Consider the following 19,188-nt stretch of genomic DNA (forward strand, 5'->3'; position numbering starts at 1 on the left):
AAAATCAAGAATAATTTATTAAATATTTTAGAGGTACTAACAAAATGGATTAGTGAGTATTAGAATCAGCACTAATATATTAGGAATCCATGCCAAATTGACTGAATACTTTTTTTTTGACAGGGGAGTTATATGAAGGATTGTTAGTGGATTATTGTACCTGGATTTGAGCATAGTATTTAACAAGGTTTTTCATGATGTCCTTGAGGACAAATAAAGAGAAGAACTGTAAGATAGTCTGTTGGGTGGATTTGTAAGCATTGAACAATTGTACCTAAAGCTTAATGAACTGATGCTGATGTAGGGACAGATTTCTAGGGGTCTATCAATGCTCTCTATTTATCCCTATTATGTTCAACATGTGTAGCAATGATTTGAATGAGGAAATAGATACCCTTTTGTCTGTGATTACTTTCTACTTTCATGTTAAATAGTACAAGGCCTACTAGTCCATTTCTAATGTTTTCCATCAAAAAATATAACTTTACTAAATTTTATTTCTTAGTGAAACAAACTTTATTTTAGGAAAAAAAAACCTAATTATATACATCAGATCATCTTGACCATATTTTTCTTAAGAGGAAGTTATTTTTATTTACTCTTGGTATAGTCAGTTCTCTTATAGCTATTTGGGCTTTTTTGAATGCAGGACATGACCATCCTATTCAAAGTACCATAATATTTTTTTTTAAAATGACATCAGTGAATGATATCAAAGGATTCTGTAATAGCCCAAAAGTCTTTTACATACAATTTTATTTTTGTATGTTGTTTCCCCTATCATATTATGAGCTTCTTGAGGGCAGGAATCACATTTTGCTTTTTTTGGAAGGGGGGGAGGGTGGAATCCTCAGAGTTTTGCATAGTACTTGGCACATAGTAAGTTTTTAATACATGTTTGTTGTTCTTGGGGAAAATGGATTATATATTGGATGGCAGGAATGGCATCCAAAAAGATATTTACAAGCTTGGAAAAGGGTTGAAACTAATAATATGCAATTTAAAAGAAATAAATGCAAAATTCAGAGATTAGCTTTAAAAATTCAAACACATAAATACAACATGCGGGCAGCAAATGGCTTTAAATGGCCACAGACTGGGTGATACTTTCCCCAATGAAGCCTCCCTCCATAGAGCCTCCTCTAACACTGGTTTACAAGCTGTCCTGGGAACAATGTGTCACCGAGTCAGAATAACTTTCAATATTACCAGATAGACCCTTAGTAATCTAAAAGAGTTATTGAACATCTAGTGGACTAGATTGTGCATAATGTCTTTTCTAACTCCAAATCTGTGATACTATTTCAAAAAGTCTATTTTTTACCATAAGCTCAATACAAATAGTGCAATGTAGAAGGTCAAAAAGCAAATTTAAGCTTCTGTAATACAGGTATCCAGATTAAGGGAGATAAATAACAGTACCACTTTCCTCTGAAAAAGCCAAATAAAATATGAAATGCTAAGTTTAATTTTGGTTGGTTCATTTTAAGATGAATCTTGATAAACAAGTGTATGATAAAACAAGAGCAACCAGGAAGATAATCAGTCTAAAACTCAGATGGTATGAAGAATGGTTGAAGAAACTGGGAATTTATACCCTGAGTATAGGAAGGAAGAGACATTTTAATAAAACAATAGCTAGATCCAAATATTTAGAGAATTATCAAGAGAGATTCGGCTAATTCTTTTTCCAAAGGGCATAGATATCTAGGTTAGTAGGTAGGAGTTATAAGCAATCAGATTTTGGTTCAACATTTAAAAAATAGCCAATGTTATCACTGGAACTGTTTAATTAGGATGTTTATGACCATCTTCTGGACTGTCATAGAGAAGATTCCTGCACGGTATAGCAGATTAGACTACTTGAACAAAGGCCCTTTCCAACTCTGAGACTCTATGAAATAGGCACAGAGTAAAAAATGTGATTCAGTGAGTGCCACATAGCTAGTTAGTGATCAGGTGGGGAGAAGATATATCTGGGACTTCTTAAATTTTGAAATTTCAAGTTGAAAAAGTTGTTGATTTACTTAGATGACTACAGAAGATTTCATAACCCCCAGTAAGGAGGGAAGAATACATAAGGTACAAAGTATGTAAGCAATTTATCTCAAGTCTTTCAATTTGCAAAAGCTGTCATCAGCAACCAGATAAAAATGTCCCAAATTTCTTGAGTAGGTCAAGTGAGTTTTTTTTTTAATCAAAGAATGAACATTTTGTGTTATTTTAACTTTTCTCTGTACCATTTGTTTTTACAACAGACATTCCCAGCTATGCCCTTCTCTCCCAGAAAATCTTCCTTTACAACAAAGAAAAATAACTAAATAAGCTTATTCAACAACCTTCTGGTTGCATTTGTAGCATTTCATGCCCTTGGTTTCCCACTTTTGTGGTGAAATAAAGGTTGTGCATTTCCTCATCTTCACTTCAGATCCAAGATTATGTGTATGTAGCCCAAGAATTTGCTCTGTTTTTAAAAATTATATTATTCTAGCCATTGTTTTCTTGGCTCTGCTTACTCTATACAGCATCAATTTGGACAAGTTTTCCTGTGCTTATGTGAATTCCTTATATCCATTATTTCTTATGGAACATTGACATTACATTATGTTCCCATACCACAATTTGTTCAACCATTTCCCCTATTGATGAGCATCCACTTTGCTTTCAGTTCTTTAATGCCAGAAGAAAAAGAAGTGCCATTATGAATATTTAAGTACACATAGGATCTTCATTTCTGTCTTTTGCTTCCTTGTGCTGAGTTAGAGTATGAATGCTTTGGTCACTTTTCTCACATAATTCCAAAATGATTTCCAGAATAGTAGGATTTATTCAAAGTTCCCCCAATAGTGTGTTAATATGCCTATCATCCCATTGTCTGTCCATCAGTGACTATTCCCATTATCATCTTTGCCAAATGACCAAGTATGAAAAGAAATCGAGTTCTTTTGATTTGTTTTTATTTTACTGTTAATGATTTGAAGCCATTGTTTATATGACTACTAATTACAAAAAAAAAAATTTTTAAATCATTACCATGTTTTGACCAGGTGAATTTGTTGAATGCCTCTTGTTCTCATGTGTTTGTTCTACTTCTATATAGATCTTAAATAACAGAATTCCCATCTCACTGTGACAGTGTGATTATGATTTTCTTTCAAAGCTTTTTTTAACTTACCTCAAGTGTCTTCATTCAGTGGGTTCAGAAGAATCCTATATTACTTATGATATGGTGGTGATTTGAAGGTAGTTGGGGAAACTCCTCTCTCTCTTCTATAATATATATGGAAATATTCATTGTGCTTTTGTGTCTGTCAAGCTAAGAATTTCTTTTCTTATTATTTGTCTCTGAGAATCATGATTTCAAGATGAGTCACAATAATCAGTATATAATTTGTTTTCTCATTTAAAGTTCTTTTTCATTTTCTACCAAGTTGTCTCCTACTTCTTCTGTATTTTAAAAATTCCAAATTTGCCTTGTTATTCTTTTACAGCCTCTAATACTTTTGAAAGATTCTCCATTGGATGCTAGTTTTCAATTCTCTTGTATTCTTGCTGAGTTTTTTCTATAGAAGTTCTGATTTCTTACCTAATTATTATCATAATACCTTCTTTTAAAAATTTACCATTCTCAAGTTTCCTGTGGAGAATATGCAGAATTTATTTTCTTATTCTCTTTTTCTTTTTTTTTGTTTGCCTTCTCTTAGAATATAATACTTAGACGTTATCTTGCTGACCTTTTTAAAAATTCTTACTCATTTTTCCTTCTGTCTCTCCAAGTCTCATTGTGAGCTTATATGCCTGAAATCATGTTTATATTTTCTTGGAGTTTTTTTTTCTTTCAACCTTTTTTTCTGGTAAGTCCAGTATTATTTGCTCCTCTTCCTTCACTTAATATGCACCAGTATTTTCTTTTGAAGAAAACTCTGAAGCCAGATGTCTTTAATAGTCTCAAGTTGTTGTATGGGGAGACCCCAACTACATGTGTGACCTGTGAAAAACCTACTAGTTTTCAGCCCCTTTTCCCTATAAGATGCAAGTCCCTTCCTCTCTAGTCAGCTCTGCATTTATTCATCTCTGTTTCTTGTTCACTGTCTAAAGTGGCAAGTCCCAATTGCACAGCTTAGAGGGTATATAGACAGTCAATATATTTATAGGATTGAACTGAGGATGCCATAGCCAAAACTGGCATCAGGTGGAGGACCTGCTAGTTAGTTCGTATTTGTTGTGCAGTAAGGGCAGCTAGTAAGCACAGTGGATTGAGCATTGAGTCTGAAGTTAGTAAAACTTGAGTTCCAATCTGGCCTCAGATACCAGCTGTGTGACCTTGGCAAGGCATTTAACCCTGTTTGACTCAGTTTCCTCATCTGTAAAATGATCTGGAGAAGTAAATGGCAAAACCACTTACATGTCTTTGCCAAGAAAAGCCCAAATGGGGTCACAAAGAATCAAATACACCTGAATAATAACAACAATACCAGGACGGACTGGGGATGAGTGGGAAAAATTGGAAACTTGAAGAAGTTTTGCTCTATAGTTTTATTTCAGAAGGACTTCTTTTTTATCTATTTACTTGTGTTATCTTGTTGATACACCTTTAATTATTGTGAATTTGGTGCATTTTTTTCTTGTTCTGAATAAACAATTGATTCCCCTTGGTGTTACTGACAAGATTGGCAAATTAAAGATAGGTGAGTTTGTTTGTTTTTCCATGCCACATAACCACAAATCACATGATTCGTGGGATTTTCTTAGCCCAAAAAAGATATTTTCATCCTTTAAAAGGTTACATATAATATTTAAGGTGGGAGAGAACTCCCTAGGAGCAGTCTACATGAGTTCTGAGGAAACACAATCATGAGCTTTATTATGATAGATATCAACGGGACAGTTGAATAATACACATAAAACTAGAAAGGACTTGACAGGATATCAGGTACTCATTTTATGGATTGAAACTGAGGTCAGGAAAGGTTAAATTACCTCCCAAGAGCACAAGGTGAAGCCTGGTGAGGCAACTTGTCTTAGCTGAAGTTACACAGCTAGTGGTGGGCAGGGTTTATATTCTCAATTCCCAAACAAAGACTCTAATCTCCTAATTTGCTTCTTTTAAAAATCTTTTTCATTTTTCTGATATGGTTCCCGATGCGCAAAGGGAAGGGAGATTCCTTATCAAGAGATTTTCCCCAGTCCTCTTTCTGACAGGAATAATACCTTACCTTCGTCTCTGACTGCAGCCTAGTGTTTTAGATTATAACAAAAGGAACTCCTGTTGAGTAAAGTCCCTTGGTTCATTCAAATTAGCTCCAACTGCAAGCATTCAGTACTTTGTAGACCTTGGTTGGAAGATAAGGCTTTGCAGTTAGTTTACTACTTGAGAAGGGTTCTTGGAGATAGTTGAAAATCACAAATTCCCCCTAATTTCTCTGCAGAAACATGGTGTATGAGATAAAATAGTAGCTTTTTCTAAGGTTGATTTCAAAAATAGTATTTAGAGTTATAATAAAGAGCTTATTTGAATCTAATTTACTGAGGAATATTTGTTTTTTAACCCAAACTATGGATTAATTACCACAAGAAACATGGAATTACCAAATGTTAGGCATGGAAAGGATACAAGAAGGAATGTAAGAGATTACTGAGCCCAATCCCTTTATTTTATGGATAAGCCATCTTTTCAATGAAGTTATGCCTGATTCCCCAACTACTAGCACCTTCCCCCAAGAGCTGTCTTGCATCTATTTTGCTTATACCTACATATATACATAGTGTCTCCTCCCATGATAGACTGTAAGCTCCTCAAAGGTAAGGATTATTTCATTTTTTTGATTTATTCATAGGTAGATGAGAAAAATAAGGATCAGAGAGACAAAAGACACTCATATGATTGTATTGCTAATGACTTACAGATCCAGGACTAAAATCCAAGTGTCCTCACTTCTAGGCTGTTTCTCTTTTCAACTGTACCCCAATTCATCAAATAAAAACAGAATCATCTGACATAATTTGATATCCAGGAGCTAAGCTTACATTGTAGCCAAGCAACAACAATGGTTCCTGTTCTCTCTTCTTCATCAAGTTCAATCAGTTCATTTTTACAAAATACAGCTATCACCAGATTTGGCTCAGATAGGAGTATAATTTTTAGTGGGGTTGTGCTATAGGACAAATGGTACCTAAAAATTGCAACTAAGCATAGCAAGCCCATTTGTGAAATGCATTTCAATTCAAATGATGGAGTTTGGCAATGTAAACAGCAAGAGCAAAAACAATAACCACAATGGCAATTACAAGTGAACTCTGTCTAATTAAATTAACCAAACATTTTGACCCTGGAGGAGAGTTGAGAAAATGTACCTCCCTCATCTTTTTGCAGACATGAGGGATTATGGATATGGAATCTGGCATACATTATCAGACTCAGCTGATGAGCTGGTGAGTCACAGTAAAGTGCTTTTAAAAATTATTTGTTATAAAAGTAGTCTGACCGAATAGAGAAAGTTGAGAAATAGAATAAGAAATTAAGAAGAAGCAAAACAAAATATAGCTCCATTTTCCAAAAGTGGATAAAATGATGGTATTTGAGTGAGTTTTTAATGAGTTTTAATTTCAAAACTTCATTGCTACAGGTAAAAAATTATAACAGATTTTTCAAATAAACACAGAGATATATGTGTGTATGTGCACATATATACACAAACAATTAGGGATAAAGGATCAGCTGAATTAAAAGAAATGGATTCAACTTCTCCCTGGTGCTCAAAATAGGATTAAACCTTGTTTAGTATGTATACTTCATTGTCCTTTACAATAGAAGGACTAAGAAAGATGACTGGTTCTTACTGCACATTCAGAGCCATGGAATTCTGTCTAGGAAGCACTGTGTGGTTCAGTGGAAAGAGTGTTGTTGGATTTGGAAGCAAAGGACCTAGGTTTGAATCCTGTCTCTGTACCCTTACTGTGTAGCGTGAAGCAGGTCAATTAACCTTTCTAAATCTGCCTGATTACCCTCATCTATAAAATGAAGATGTTTTACAAAGTAAAGTAAGAAAAACAATTTATACAGTAACACGATTGTTAAAAAAAAAACAAAACAATTTTTTCAAGATTAAGAACTCTGATTAACACAATGATGAACCATGATTCCACATTGACCATGAAGCAGGCTACGTCTAGACAAAGGTGGGTAGGCTATCACATTATAGACTCAGGTTGTAGAATGAGACATTAATTTTGTTGTCATAGTCAATAGAAAAACGTGTTTTGCTTGACTATGAATATTTATTATATTTTTTTTGTTTTTCCTTTTTGATTTTCAGTGGTGGAATAGTAGAGAGAGAAAATAGAATTTTGCTAACTGGGAAAAATAATTTAAAAATATAATTAGCTCATTAGAGTAGATGATCCCTAAAGTCAATTCTAGCTCTAAATCTATAATTCTAAGTGGTAGAGCTAAGAACCACTTTATCATAGCTATTTTTTTAAACCAAGACAGGAAGTTTCTTGAAATTTGGAGTAGAAAGATCTTTATTGTGTAATGACAAAGAGATCTGTATTTTAGTACTGGTCTGGCCTCTACCTAACTATGTCATCTTGGGCAATCAATAAGCATTTCACAAGTCATTTCATAGCTATGTGCCTCAATTTTTTCCTCTGTAAAATGAAATTATTTGATTAGATGATACTAAAAGCCTCATCTAACTCTAACATCTAAAATTATTCCACTAATCAATCTAGGTGCTATCTCTCAAGCTTTCTGGCCCCTAGAATATGTTATTAAGTTAAGTGTCCTTGACTATTGGGGGAGAATCATAGGAAATGTCTTGATAGTTCTGTTAAAGGTAATTTTAAAAGGAACTTGGTATAGCCATTCTATTTTGGTATATCCCAGGGAAAGACTCACAGACCTAAAACCCAATAAAACAGGTAATGAGCATAGAATGCCCTCAGCAACACAGAGAAGTTTTTCATTTTTAAGGAAAGAAATAGCCCATTTCAATATTATTCTTTAGGAGAATGGAAATTTATAGGATAAACCTAAGTAAAGTGGGGGATGGGGAGAAGGAGGTGATTCTTGCTAAGTATTCAGGCTTTGTAATATTCATTTGTACAGGCTGCCATAATGATGATTAGCTTCAATCAGTAATCTGCTACTTGCTAGGAATCTGGCTCTTGTTCCTAAGTTGTCTTTTTTCTCCCTAAATAAATATGGAACTGCTATTTGTATATTTCAATCCCCATAGAAAGCTTCCCTATAACCACTAATGGCAGCTTTTTAGTGACCCCAGTTTATCTGTATAAACACCCATATGCTTAGATTTGTCTTAATTCCTTTCATTATAAAGAACAGACTGTAAGGCAGCTGTTATTATCTGCATGTTTTATAGGTGGAACAGAATAGTATATATACTAATGCTAAATTGTTTATACCTTCATTTTGAACTATTATACTTTTCCTCTGATGCTTCAAGGCAACATGGAGAAGACCCTGGATTCAAGATCATTCTGGGAATGTTCAGCCTCTGGCATGTCAATTAATCAATTATCAAGCATTGTTAAATGCCTCAAATTCATACCACCCTCAAGTATTCAAGAAGTAAAGATTGTTATTTTTTTACATAGACATTCATGCTTCCAACTCCAAATGGATGCATGATTGTCATAAGTACCCATGATCTAGGTTTAGGAAAGGGAAAATTAATAACAATATTGCTGGAGATGGCAAGGTTTTACTCTTATGCAATGACTGAAAGGTTTACATACTTTCACATAATTAGGCTGGAGCATGAACTGAGAGATGTGCACTCCTGTGTACTCATGTCAACCCATTCTCAACATCTTCCTCCTCACTTCTAACATTGAGGCCCTCGGTATGGAGGCACTGATGTGCAAATATAAAGCAAATGGCCCTTTGCATGAACAACTGCATTCCCAGACTGTACATCTAGGGCTTTCAGTACAGAGAGGGACAACATGTCTTACAAGTCCTTAGAGAAGCCCTCAGACTTTCATTTCAGTACTATTTCCTACACAGAACTTATTTGCATCTGAAATAAAACAGAATCCTACTTTCTAGTGTTACACTAATTTTAACCTTCCAATCCCACTCTAATATAGACTAGTGTACCAATAACTGATCTGAAATTCTCAAAAGCCTGGGCTGAGGAGATAGATTTTTTATCCATTCGTGTATCCACTTCTCAAGTTCCAGGTGAAATTTGGTTCACTCCTAGGTTCTTTTCCTGCCTTTCTCCAAATCTGAAAATGTGACAGTGAGAAAGTGATTGAACTCAGTTTTCTTTTACATAAAATGGGGACACCAATGTTATTCTCAAAGATTATATCAAGTAGTAGTGGGAATTACCGAGTTTCAATTTGTGAACATCTGTGAAAATGAAAGTATGGTGCAGGGTATTGTTTTTACTAAAATCACCTTAAAGCCAAACTCTCATTTTAGTACTGTATGGTGAAAGATAGTTTGTTATAGAAGTGGTCAGCACCAGGGTTATGGATAACAACAATACCAATCCAAATGAAGATTGGTGGAAATAATAGAAGCTGCCACAGCTGAGTTGAAATCTCCCTCCATTATAGCTGCATTTGGGATTACCCTCAGAGATTTAAAGGAGAGAGGGCTAATGGATTTGACTAAGTTAGTCAATCTGCTTAACTTCATAAACTTCAAATTTTTCGGAGAAGAGTACATGCTAAGTCAGCCTCTGAAACATGGGAATAGTTCCACTGAATTGTATATGATTTCCAGAGTCCTTCCTGAATATATCTCTGTCTTTGTCCTATCTCTTATGATCTAGTCAGTAATTACACAACTAGGAGAGGAGATACATACACACATACACACATAGAGTTGGGTTCAAAAACACATTTTTCCCAACAGGGAAATAGCAGGACAAAGGAATAAGAGGGAGAATAGATTAATGGAGGCATTGTCAGAAGCAAAACAAATTCTTTACAGAAAGGATGCAGAAAAGAATAAAATGTATAAAAGAATAGGATGGCAGGAAATTAAAAAACTAGTAATTATAACTGTGTATGTGGAAGTGACAAATACTTTTAAAACAGAAAAGGATAACAGAGTACAGTAGAAACTAGAATCTAAAAATATGTTACTTGTGAGTTATAGAGAAAGAAAAAAGGGGAAAAAGGCATGTATGGAGTGCCTACAATGTGCCAGGGACTGTGCTAAGTGCTTTACAATATTATTTCGCTTGAACTTAGAGCAACTCTGTTGCATGGATATTATTGTCTTCATTTTGCAGTTGAGGAACTGGGGCAGACAAAAGTTGGATGATTGTGTTGTTGATGTATTGTTAATGGAATGGGAAGATCTTTCCTATCCATTAATAGGCCTATGTGACCTGCTTGAGTCACATGGAAGTCTGAGTCACATGGAAACCTGAGTCACACAGAGCAAGAAGGGGTGGAGCAGGAAGGGTAGAGCAGAGCTGAGAGGAAGTTAGATAGAGAAGGCAGAGCTGGAAAAGAGAGAAGATGGATTTCTTGGTTGCTATGATGGATTTGGTGTTTCGGTGTTTGAATAAATGTCTTGGTTCTGTTTTCAATGAAGAGAGTCTGTAATATCTTGCAATTCAAACCTGGAAATCCCCCCAGCATATTAGCAGCAGCTGCTGTGGTTATCACCTTGGAGACAGAATGATATACACAGGGTCACACAGCAGGCAAGTGTCTGGGGCAGGATTTCTAAGTGGATTTTGAACTTGGCTCCAGGCCTAATCACTATGTCACCTACCTGTATAAAGACTTATGGAAATAGAGGTTTCTTTAGGTTAATATATAAGAATATCCAATGAAACAGAAAACAGGAAAAATAATGTCAATAGGCAACAATAATGTTAGTTCTCATTCTTGTACTATTTTACCGATTATAAAGCATTTATCAAGTGGAAAGGTGTTATAGAGTAGTAAACAGAGAGCTAGTCTCAGAGGCAGAAAATCCTGTATTAAAGTTCTGACTCTGGATTGTGACCATTGGCAATTAACTTTACCACTTAAGTGTCATAGGTAATTTATTTTTTAAGACTATAAGTCGTAAAGAAGGTGTTGGCCTCCATTGGCAAAGGGATTTTCCTCATTTAATAGTACCCTAAATCAATGAAATCACAGATTATGTTAATATATTTTAGCTCCCAATGATGTAAGATTGGTAGTACAGATATTGTTATTCCATTTTTATAGGTAAAAGAATTGAGTCTCAAAGAATTTAAGTGACTTGAATAGGGTCACATAGCTAATAAGTATGGAAACCAGGATTTGAACTCAGGTCTTCTGACTCCAAGAACAGTGTGTTTTATACTTTTCCATGCTTTCTCTCTTCACTCATACCATTTTTACCCTGTAGAATTACAAGGTAACTGAGAGTCGAGGAAAATACAACATGTCTCCTCATTATTTAGTAAATACATCTTACTCTTTAATCTATAATCACTTGTAAGATCAAGCAAAGTGAGATTTTTTTTCTTGTTTTCTTTCTGGAGTTCAGTTTCCCAGGCTCATTGAAAATATCTGAAGGATTGATAGCCTTTGAACCCTGGTGGTTCACAGCTGTGCTGAGTGATGTAGGTTTCAACCCTACTTTTTCTGAGCCAATCAGGAGCTGAGTCTTTATTAAATGTACTTGAAGGTTGACATTTTACATTGGGAGATTCACTTAGGAGAAGGACCTTTTGATTCCCTGGATGGAACTCTGAGTAGTTATTTATTAAGAGCCCCCAGACTTCTCAGATGTTGCTGGTGCTCCCCCATCTGTTGGTATGTAGGTGGTTGTATTACTTTGTCAGACACATGGAGACCTGTCTGTTGATCTTTGTGATAATTTGTCTGTATTTTCTCCACATTTAGGGTGTTGACCTAGTGAATGACTTATACGTATTTAATTAAAGAAGGATTGTTAACCCCTTTGAAGCTGTCCTTCCTTTATAAAGCAAATCAAAGAACCTTTGCTAACAAGCAATCCTGGGTGTGGTAGGGTCCCTGCTACTACATCACTTAATTCTCCTATTTTCTGCACCTGGTCTTTCAATCATGTCCTCCACAAATAAACCTGTGTGCCCTCAAGGAAGGCAAAGGAGGAAAAAAAAAACTAGAAGTCAATTATGTAATGAACTGAGGGAATTTATTACAGGCCTGGACAATGAGAAACAATTATTCTGTTAACAGGCCAATGTGGCTGAATGGCCTCCAAGGTCTCTGTTCCAACTGAAGTCATCAGCTCTCTTTAACTTCACCTCTGAGTCTTTGATCACCTCTCAGATTCATTGATCATCAATAAATCAACCCCATCTTTTAATTCTTCTATTCAAGTGCCTTATAATTAGACACACACCTCTATAAGAAGATATTAAACACTTGACATTTTTGAAAGAAACTCATAATGGAATAATTAAGCTGAAAGTTCATCACTAGCTAGCCTTGCTCCTTATGCAAAGACTATATAATTAGAATAAAACTAGAGATGTTTAAAAAGAACATAGCTCTATTTGACAATAGAAAGCAAATATTTAATACTACAAAGAACCAGCATTGGGTTTGTATGACTCTGTGTGTGTGTTTACCTATATAACTGCTAATCCTGTTCAGAGTCATTCCTGGACAAAATTGCAAAGCTTATCTATACCACAATATTTAATTTCACCTTCAGAGCAACCATATAAGCCAAACAGGACAGATATTATTATCACAGGATTAAGAGCTGGAAGTTAGGTCAGAGATCAATTGGTCTGGCCTTTTTATTTTTCTCATGAAAAAACTGAGATGGAGAGGTGAAATGATTTGCCCAAAGTCAAATATTTCTCAGTTTCAATAGTCTCATTGAAATCATCATTTATCAAACAGAGAAACAGTGAAGGATGGATTAAGTTACTTGCTTTCAAAGTCCATAGCTAGTTGATGACAAAGCCTCAACCAGATTCTAATTCTTTTCACTTTTAGTATCCACCACACTGTTCTACAAGACTAGAGTTTTTAGCAGTCCCACTGAATATGTCTACTGCATTTTAGCACTGGTTCCCCAGGGGTGCTCCCAAATTGAAAACACCTTTAGAACTGAGGGAGTGAGGCAGTGGACACAGATTCTCACTAAATTCAACTCCATGGAATTCTTCCTTTGGTTTCTATTCTCTTGCAGCATTTTGGTGCAGACCCAGAACTCCACTTTTCTACGCACTCAAGAATCTAAGTATTCTGATGTATAGCACCATCTTAACCATGTAGTATAATGGCATTAATGCTTCCTACATGATGGGCAAGAGGTTTTTGATATTAGATTATTTATTATTTCCCTCCTTCTGCCTGAGAGGTCGATGACATTTTCTGTTTATCAAAATTGAATCGAGAGAAATTACCTCTTTGCCGGGGTGACAAAGTATTCTCTTATTTTGAACACTTAAGAGAAACATGCCTTAAAATACATTATACTTGCCAAACAATTATTGGCCTGAGAGTAATGTATTAAATCTGTTTCAAATACCCATTTGCTATCATCAAGGATAATTTTCAAATGAAGAATATATGGCTCCTCTCATTTCCAGGCATTTAAATGCATGACATTCTGTTATGTTCCCATGAGAAAAGAATAATTTCAAATATTCCAATAGACAGGGCATTCCACAGTCTCCTATTGCCATTTCTTTGGTCTCTCACATTCTTGCTGCTGGGAACTATAATGTAGCTGGGGTGTACAATTTTTTGAAATTAGTCAAAAAGTCCCATTCTTTTCACTCTATCTCTACATTCCCACTCTCAAAGATAAGATTCACAAATTCTCTGGAGTTGTGCTGAAAAGACATGCAGATCCATAATCACAGGATTACAGATTTAAAAACTGAAGATTCTCCAACACCTTCATTTTACCAATGAGGAAACTGAGGTCCATATAAATAGCAAGTAACTCATTCAAGGTTATACAGCTGCAAAGCCAGAGTTAAGACCCAGACTTTCTCACTACAAATAAAATAGTCTGCATAATAATACCATTATTATTATGATAATAATACAAATAATAATAGCTCATTCCTAAAACATGCCACAGTATAGAAAAATTCCCCTTCCCCTGGAAACAATTTTGGTGACTTGTCATAGCAACTAGAAAAGATCATAGATTCCCATACTGAGAGCTAGAAGAGATGATTGAATCAATCCCTTCACTTTATAGACGAAAAAAAAACTGAGATTCAGAAATGCCAAGGGACATATCCAAGGCTAGTTAGTGGCACAGAGAGGATTTCAACCCTATTACTACGATTTCAAAAGCTATATCTACTTTGATTTAGCCAAAAGTATATCGAGCTGTGAATTAGAATTCTTTTATCCCTTGCCTATTAGATAATACTAAACCTAGTAAATCAGAGCATCTTTGAGCCTCAATTTCCTCAAGTGTAAGATAGGGTAATAATACTGGAACCTTAAGTTGTAGTTTCCATATCCTTTCAATATCCTTTTTGTCTGGGGCTAATCAATCAGGCCTGCAAGCATCAAGTATTTTTTCATGTAAAGAGTATTTAATTTTTCCAATTAGATATAAATATAGTGTTCAACATTCATTTTTACAAGATTTTGAGTTCCAAATTTTTCGCCCTCCCTTCCTCTCTTCTCCCCTCCCTAAGACAACAAGCAATCTGGTATAAGTTATATATATGCAATCATGTTAAACATATTTCCACTAGTCATGTTGTGAAAGAAGAAACATAATAAATGCAAAACACACACAAGAAAAAAACAAAGAGTGAAAAGAATATGCTTCAATCTGGATTCAGACTTCATCAGTACTTTCTCTGAATATTCATGACATTTTCCATCATGACTCTTTGGGAATCGTCTTGGATCATTGTGTTTCTTAGAAGAGCTAAGTCTGTCATAGTTGATCACTGCACAGTGAAGCAACAAGTATTTAACAACTTCCTAATATGTGTTACGCACTGGTGCCAGGTACTAAGGATATAAAGGAAAAATTAAAAGCCCATATCCTTGAGGAGCTTATATTCACTTATTTGGATGGGAGGGGATAAAATAATGATAAATCCCTACAAAATACAAAATAAACCTAAGGTCTTTTGTAGTGCAGAAAGGACACTAGCAGACTAGGAATATTATCAAAGGTTCATATAAAAGGTAGTGTCTGAATAGTTTTTAAGAAAATAAAGGTACAGGTATTTATATAAATGAATGCAGAAGATGTGCATTACATGTCTAAATATAAGATCACATGCTTTATTACCATTAATTAAGTCATATTTATCAGGCAAATTCAATCTGGCAGAGAGCTTTTGTCCCTAGGAGGCTGAAGACATAAATTATAATCTTATTCATACTATTGATTTATAGTAAGACGTAGGAGGCACATTCAGTCTAGCCTGGGAATCAAGGGAAATTTCAATTCTGTTCTATTTAACATAATTTATCCTTTGTTGAGAAATTTAAAATCAAGATGAGTTTCATGCCTTATTTGAGAAATCTTAGACATTAAACTTAGAGTTTTAGAGAGCAGATATCTAGTATTGCCCACTCATTTTAGAGAACAGGAAATTGAAAGCTCAGAATGGATAAATGACTCATCCAAGGATATTCAGTCAGTAGAAGTGATGGGACTAATCTTTGTATCTCTCTGGACTCCCAGTTTTCTGGGAATGATCAGGAGAGTTGTGTGCCAACTGATAAAAGATTAATTTTATAATTTTGCCTTAATTTACTGTAATTTCTATCTGTGTGAATGCACATTTAAATACAAATAGTTACAAACAAATATCATAATTTTACTCTGAAATAAAAGTTTCATTGTGCTGTCTCTAGTATATGCAAATGTGTCATTTGAATTGACTTAGCTGGGTAACCAAGCTGAAATTGAAACAGTACATTTGCCTGTACTAGAGAGAGCAGAATGAAACCTTTTGTTTCAAAGCAAAATTACAATATTTGCTTGTAGTTATTCATATGTAAAAGTAAATTAAATTCTGGTCTTTCTTTAAGCTGTTTAGCATCTGTACACCAATGCATGTGGAGCACCTGCTTTAAAATGGAATTCAAAATCCGCTTTTACCTGGAAGTCTTCCCCAATTAACCTCATATTACTTGAAAAATTCAAAATGCATGCGTGTATTTGTATGTGTATGTGTGTATACATATATGATTATATAAACACATATACATATGTATACATAAATACACATGCCTATATACATATACACATATATATACACTTACATATATATACATATATATACATACATATATAACTTTACAAATCTTAAATTATGATGTGAATAGCAGTTATCAAACTCAATTCAGTGATTATTCATTAAGCCCTTGCTATATTCTTGGCATAGAGGATAAAGAGCCCAGCTAGAAGTCAAGAAGATACAAGCCTAAGTTTTGCTTTTAAACATACTGGTTTTATGACTATGGGAAAATCACTTCAGTTTTCAGTGACTTAAACAACTCTCTATGACTATAATTTGAGTATGTGATCTACTTTTAGTGGAGGGAGTTTTCACACTAGCAGATTTGTTCATTCAGAAGTCTCTCCTCCAACCATCACAACCACCACCCAAAGCTGATATTCTATCATGACAATGGTCATGGTGGTGTATGGGATGGCTCGGATCCCTACTTAATTACTCAGAGGCCTCTCAAAGTGATGACAGAAAATTTATTTATTCGATTCTCAAGAAGCGGGACAATCCTGTACCAGTTCACCTGGAGTAGGAAAGCTGAAGACAAAGAAGAAGCAGTGATATTTATAGACCCTAATGCAAGACCCACCTCCCCCCACTGACCATTATCCTCATGGGCTGAGAATATGATCTTACATTCTAGACGCGAAATCTAGCCTGTCCCTTTTGAAATGAAGACATTGAAGAATTATGTAAGTTTCACCCAATCACTGAGACCCTAATGTGCTACACAGTTTTATATCCTTATATGGAACTATTCTACTCTAAAAATACTGTAACCTTGAGCCTCTCGGTCTTACCTCACCCCTGGGAGAAGAATTACAATCTGAGAAGTCTTCACTAAACCTATCCCACTCAGTGGTGACAATGGTGGTAATAATGATAATCAACCAACCAACAAGCATTTAAGTGTCTACTTTATTTCAGACACTATACTAGGTTCAGATTTGAGATACAGACAAGAATGAAACAGTTCTTGAGGAGCTAATTACATTCTATTGAGGTAAACAACATGTACACATAGAAGTGTCTAAAAATAAGTATATATACGTATATATAACATACACAAAAGTAATATTGGAAGAGAAGTACTAGTAGTTGGGGGTGAAATCAAAAAAGGCCTTATATAGAAGTGGAAGTTGGAGTTAAGCTTTAAAGGAAAGTAGGGATTGTAAGAGGAGGAAGAAAGGATGGTGTTTTCCAGGGGAGTAGTGTAGAGGAAGACTCAGAGATAAGAGATGGTGTGTGTGTGTGCATCTGTGTGTGTGTATGTATGTATGTATGTATGTGCATAAGAGTGAGAAGACCTGTGTAGCTAGACTTAAGAACAAGTGGTAGAGTGGAATCCAAGTACAATAAGCTTTAAAAAATGGATTGCAGTCAAGTTGGGGAGAGTTTTAAATGCCAAGCAGAGGAAATTATATTTGACCATAGAGGTTAAAGGAAACCATAGACCTTAAGTGAGTAGAGGAGTGATAGGGTAAGACCTGTGCTTTAGGAATAGTAGTAGTATGGCAGCTGTATGGAGGATAGATAGGAGATTTAGGGATGACAGTAGTGATCCTAGTGATAATAATGATTTCTTTACTGTGAGACTCCTCTTAATATATTTGTGTAGTACATGGTCTGCAAACTATCATGGTCCACCTGTTTTTGTAAGTCCCAAGAGCTAAGAATTTCTCAATATATCTTTCCCTCTTCCCTCCTACCTGTTGCATCAAGCACACTGGCATACACAAGAGGGCCTGCTGGACAGGTTCTTAGGTTTACTTTTCTAAAAGGAAAACAACTTTTGAGAGGTCAACAATCTTTTTTTAACTGCATACCAAAAGAAAAAATACAAGTAGAGAAATAAAGACCAGCAGACAGGGCTTTCAGCTGTTTGACCATAAGCAATACGTGCATCAGAGACTGACAGATCCAAATGTCAGACCATTACATACATACATAGTTACCAGAGAGAGATGCACCAACATCTGGCTTTTCAAAGCTGCAGGGGAGGCCTCCTTAATGACTACCCGGAGACTCATCTCATTTGGAGCATTCTTCCAAAGGGTAAGCCCCCAAAGTCAAAATCTCACCTCAGAGTATATATACACTTTTCAGAGCTGGAGGGCATCACAATCCTCTAGACCCAGTGCCTCATTAATTAACAAAAGGTGTGAGCATTCCAACAAAACAAGCTTCTTGCAATCAAGCTTCCCTTAATGGGCTTCAGCTAAGACCTATTAATGGATGGGGAAGATCTTTATATTATGCCACCCCTTATAAATTACAAAAGAAAAAGAAACAGGCGGTCGGCACGGCAGGGCGGAGGGGACCAGAGGAGCCCGAGGGTGGCGGGCAAGACCAGCGGAGCAGGAGATAAGCCAGGCCGAGCCGGTGAGAGCCGCTGAGTGCCAGACATCAGCGCAGCAGTCCTTGAAATCTTCAGCCTGAAGACAGACTTCGGTGGGTCACTACTTGAACTTCCAGGAACTGGGATGGCAGAGTGATCAGTAAGTGCTCTCTCCTCCCCCCTGATGACCCTGAGGGAACCATAAAATTCTTCCCCAGATTAATCCTGGATCAGCAGGAACAGCAGAAGGGGGCGGGTAGTCTCATAACACCAGAGGCTGGAGAGGTGGCAAAGGGGAATTCTTCCTACCGTGGTGGAGGCTATTTGGAGGGACAGACGACCCAGGGCAGAGAAAAATTCGCACTGAGACCCAAGCAAGCCTCAGCCCAGGAGACGAGCCCCAGGAGGGGCGGGAACACGCATTAGCCTCTAGGCGTGCCCCAGCCCTCCAGGGGAAAGGGAAGACAATAGGGAAGCTGGGATCAGCATCCCCGGACCTTGCCTTTGCCTCAGGCCAGCTGAGGAGATATCCTGAGACCAGACCACACCTCCCACACACCTATCAAGCTAAACCCAGGGTTGATCTGGGAAACAAACAAAAAAAAAAAGCCTGCTTTTAGCCTAGACAAACATCAACTCAACTTAAAAGAT

This window comes from Notamacropus eugenii, chromosome 2 (assembly GCF_028372415.1).
Source record: "Notamacropus eugenii isolate mMacEug1 chromosome 2, mMacEug1.pri_v2, whole genome shotgun sequence".
Classification (NCBI taxonomy): Eukaryota; Metazoa; Chordata; class Mammalia; order Diprotodontia; family Macropodidae; genus Notamacropus; species Notamacropus eugenii.